Below are 5,149 nucleotides of genomic sequence, written 5' to 3' on the forward strand. Positions count from 1 at the left end.
CCAGAAAATGCCACAAACTGGGCAAAGTGGTGCAGAGCTGGTGAGTCTGGCTGTGGGGGCAAATGAAGGAGCTGAAGGTGAAGGTTTGGCTGGGGTCTCTGGAGAGGAGGGCTGGCTTGCTCCCTGTGCCGTGCTGTGCTGCCTGAGCCCTGTGGGGTGCCGGCAGGGCCCTGCTGTGCCGGCAGAGGTGGCTGCCACATCCCCAAGTGGTTTTGCAGCCAAAGCAAGGGGCAAGGCAGCCAGCACCTGTGCGGGGGTGTGGGGGGGTCTTGTGTTGTGCGAAGCTGTTTGTAAACATGTTGTAAGCCTTTCATAAAACAGCACAGGGGCCATTTAATGCCATGCTGTTCCTTAATGTTAATTGAATACAGTTGTAAACTCAGGCTGGTACCAAAGAGTCCCCTCAGCCCAAGAGGATAAAGTCTCCTTTGGCTGGTCTTACTGGGTTTGTTCCCGCTCAGCGCTCCCGTCTCCTGCACGTGTTGGGAGCAGGTTTCATTTATACCAGAAAATGGCTTTACCCTGGTGAAAGCAAAGGGCAGGTTGTAGGGGGGGATACAAGCCACCAACTCTGGAGCTGGATGGTGGATGCGGCGCAGTCGGTGCCTCCCCCGGCCCACGCAGTGCCTGGCCCACCCTCCTTCCCCTAATGCCATCCCCAAGTGGGGTCAGCGCTGGGGCTGATGTTTCCCGCTGCAGGATACGGCCTGGGGGACGTGCCATGTGTCCCCCAAGCCTTCAGGCATTGCTGTTGTCCCATCAATTGCCACCCTGTCCCTCACTGGGCTCAGATGTAATTTGAAGCTGTGCATCGGTCGGTGAGTTCCCAGGCTGAAGTTTTGCCTTTCTTGGGAAATTCTGCTGCAGGAAATTACGCTTAAACACTGACAGCCATGATCAGGCAGATCGCAGGCATGGGCGTCATCCGAGCAGGCCAAGGTAAGCTGCCTGCGTATGGCCCACGTGTGCCGCGGACCCGGGCTGTTCCTCCGGCTGCAGAGCTGCCTCCCTGCCCTGCCCCACACCGGGGAGCGTCCTGTGCCTGCGGCAAAGGTCCTGTGAGCTGAGTCCTGCTGGGTCCCAGTTATTGCTGGGAACTACAGGTGCTCAGCAATTCCTAGTGTGCACCCAGTGCCTTGCAGGATCCAGCTCCCTCGAAGGTGGCAGCTCCATCCCCGATGGGTTCATCTCCCAGCAGCTCTGGCTGGGGCGACCAGAGAGGAGGTGACCACTGGCCTCGCTGGGTGGTCACCGCAGTGGGCAGGGTCGGGGGCTTGCAGCCTTCCCTGTCCCCTCTGCCACCTTTTCCCCATCCCAGTGGCCTTCATCGCATCCCCAGGGATGGGCACGGTGCAGCAGGGAAGCTGCTCCCTGGCAGCCCTCCCTCCCCGGGAAGCACTCCTGCCACCTGACCATAAATACTAATTAATAGCAAAGCCCTGGTCTAGATCAAGGAGGAGGCTCTGAATTTTCTTGGGAACTTCTCTGCCTGAAAGGTATCTTAAATATTCTCTAGCACTCAGCCTACCAGTAGGTCAATTATACAGTGAGCAGTCATACGAAGTTAATTTCTAATTTAATACAATGTTAAAAGGTTGTCAGGTTAAAATCTAATCTATAAACAAGACATGAAATGTCTCTTTAAAACGAGTGTCATGAACTGGTCCTGGCTCAAACCACAGACTGCTGCTTCTTTTATAGGATGTAATTACTTCCCAGTGAGTATTTACAATATTATTATAGGACTGTAATAAAAGGCCGGTGCCAGCCGTGCCCATGTGGCGGCCCGGTGCCAGCTGGGTGCTAATCCCACTCCCACCCCGGCCCCTCTCCCTCCGGCCCCTTCTCCAGGGAGGCGAGAGATGCTGGCTCATGGGGCTCCGCTTCCACACAGTGCCAAGGGAAGCAGGATGGGGGAAGAACCGATCATGTTTTCACTTAAATACACCTCGAGGTTAGGGGGACAGGGACCCCCTGATGTGTTTTGCAGGGAGCTCAGATGTCTCTGCATCCCCCGGCGAGGCGAGCATGCCGGCACGGCAGCATGGCATTTCACCGGCCCCTGCGATGTGCTGGGCCTGACAGTCCCGGGGGGAAATGATGGGCGAGCGCGTTCATTTTTGAGCAGCCTGGGGAAAGGACTTTGGCAAGGTTTGGGTGAGGGCTGAAGGTTATGAGCCACGTTCAGACCAGCGGCTTCATTCAAGCAGAAAACCAGAGGCAGCACCTGCAGCCTGGGGTAAAGAGCCAGCCCCATGCCCTCCCTCCCTGCCCTACCTCACACCCTCTCCAGGACGTGGGCAGGGGAGGCCGGGCGTTGCAGCCACCTCTCAAGGTACGTTGAATTTTGCTCCTTTTGCTGTCGAAAGGAGAAAGTCCAGCCGTCATGTGGGAGTGATGCTGTTGTCCCACCCGGGTGGCTGGCTGGACCGTGAGACTCCTGGTAGTTCACGGTGTCTGTGGGAGCTGGGCAGGATCAGGGCTGCCCTTGCTAGGCTCAACCAAAAAACACCGTGCGTCACCCCGCTGTAGGTCATGCGATTGGCTTTGAAATCACGTGGGTTTATTTTCCAGGAGGAATCTCACCGGCTCCAAAGGTTTGGATCAGAGGTGGTCATGTTTGAGCTCTCCTCTATGCCCCTGAGGCCCCGCAAGGTGGGGTTTTTCTGAAGAACACCAAGATTTTGATGGGAGCAGGTGACCCCCACAGCGAGGGCCGCAGGGAAACACAGGGTAATGTAATCCTGATGCTAAAATGGAGGGAGGTGGTGATGTGCTGGTCCGATGCGGCCCACGAGGCCGCAAGGGATGCGTGGGCTCTTTGCTGCGGCCCCTCCGCTGGCCAGGACTCCTTCCCTTTCCTGGGTTTTCTGGTAAATTCTGCTGCAGTTTGTAATTGAGAAAAGCTGCTGCTGAACATCTGCGCAGGCACTGACCGCTCCGAGCCGGCTGCCCGGGTTGTTAGTGCTCGCGCTGCCCGGGCTTTGATGTGCAGCCCCTGCTCGAAACACCCCGTGCCTCCTCGCCGGGGCTCGGGAGGTGACCTCTCCTGCTTCCATCTGCAGAGGAGGGTACCCAGAGGCATCCAGGGAGCCTGGCTCGGGCGCTTCCCTCCATCCCACCGGCACAGGAAGGGTGGGAGGGATGGCGATGCCCAGGCGCCGGCCAGCACGGCCGAGCCCCACCTCACCGGTGCGAAGGAGAAGCAGCCAAGCGGAGGGAGCAGAAGAGCCCTGGGCTGGGGGCTGGCAGCACCAGGCGGGCAGAGCTGCAGGGCCGGGGCTTTGCTCGGCAGGCACGGAGCGGCCCGGGGAGCGCAATCTGTGGCCTTAATCCCGCCATGTCCTGTGCACTCTCAAATCCCCTTCACTTCAATGAGCGCTTGTAGTGTCAGGCCTGCGCCGGGCGAGACGGCGCGCGGGGACGGCGGGGAGGATTTGCTCAAGAGGCACTGTTTTTAAGGTGAGATTTGAAGGATGGAAGACAGATGGCAACTGGAGAGGACAAACAGATCAAGTGAAGGGTTTGTTTTCAGCGTGGAGGGGAAAACACAGGAGGGAATTACTGCTGGCTACAAAATGGGGGCTATTAATACCTGCAGCGTCTCGAGCTTTGCACTTAGCCCGGCGAGCCGGGATCCTCACGGGGCGCCCACGGCGGGGGGGGACACCGGCCCCTTTGCGATGCAGGAGTGTGGTTTTTTCTGCTGAGATGAATTGATCCCAGCATAGCGCTGAGTGTACCCAGACAAAGCCGGGAGAGGGGTTATTAGCCGGCCGGCGGCCCTGCCATTGTCCCCACTATCTTTTCTTCCCTTTCAGCCTCCCTCCCCGTGGCCCAGGTCTCAAAGAGCATGTGTCAAGAGATTAGTGACCTGCGCGAAGGGCAATTGCTTGCTTTGTGCCGGCAGCCCGGTGTCGGGGTTGTTATTTACTTGTTATTTGGTGCTGCCTCCGTTGAGGTATCCATGGAAAACAGGCCTGGAGAGCAATCCGCCGGTGCTGCGAGCGGGCGAGGAGCTGGGAGAGGAGGCGCTTCAGGGTGGCAGGTTTTGGCGTGCTCGCTGCACACCCGCACTGAGACCCCCGGATTCCCCAGGGTGGTCGGTGCCCAGCACCTACAGAGATGCCAGGAAAAAGCTGGGCAGTGAGAGAATGAAACGCAGCGCAGAGGTTGCCCAGGCTGGAGCCGGGGCCATGGTGGGACGTTGCCCCACAGCAGTTTGAGTTTGCAGGCTTGTTTTAAGAATTAAAAGATGGGAAGAGTCTGTCCTGTCTGCAGATCCCTGCTCCACTTCTCCGTGCCTCTGGCAGAGAGCAGCTCAGAGGAGCGCTGGGGTTTTGAGGCAAAGTGAATAAAACTGATGAGAGTTGGCCCTTCCGTGCAGTGCTGGGTGTATGTCAGGTTTGTTCATGGTGTAACACCCACCAAACACACAGGTGCAAGAAGAAAGCATTACTCCTGGCCCTGACCATGATTTATTCTGGCTGGTTTTATCTTCTCAGCAGCAAAATGCACTCTCCTATAAACACAAGACAGTGATTTTCTGCAATCCTAAAAGTCAAATCTAGACCAAAACCACAACTCACGTGATGAGGGAACAGCGGCGTCGCATCCCGCTTTAGCTGTGATATCAAACAAGTTCCCAGATCCCCTCTGAAGCAGAGGCCAAGACGTGAGCCCCCATCAGCGCTGCGCACCCAGGGGTGTTTCATTGCTCTCCCCCCTCCTTTGGTGCTCTAACTTCTGCCAAACTCTGGGCTCCAGAGAGGAAGGGGCCAGGGCCGGGTGACCCCCGTGGGGCTGGGGGCTGCCTGGCACCTTTCCCCCTTCCAGGGGCATCCCAGGGTGGGATTGCACCCACCGGGCAGAGTTTAAAAATAAAAGGAAGGAGGGACAGAAAGCGGGGGGGCAGGAGCCAGCCGGGGGCATCCCCTGCCCTCGGGGTCTCCAGGGTTTTGCTGCCCGGGCACAGGCGGGGTTCCCGTCTGGAGGGGAATTTTTGGGGGGGTAGCGGCCCCACCCGGGCGTGGAGACCCCCGGGATTTTTTCCTTTCACCAAAGCGCCGCAGCCGCCCCCATCCCCTCCCCAGAACCGGCGTTTTTGCCGGTTTTCCCCCTGTTTCGCCGGGACTCCGGCGCAGAGCTG

Source organism: Egretta garzetta, unplaced genomic scaffold (genome assembly GCF_000687185.1).
Source record: "Egretta garzetta isolate BGI_Z169 unplaced genomic scaffold, ASM68718v1 scaffold112, whole genome shotgun sequence".
NCBI classification, from domain to species: domain Eukaryota; kingdom Metazoa; phylum Chordata; class Aves; order Pelecaniformes; family Ardeidae; genus Egretta; species Egretta garzetta.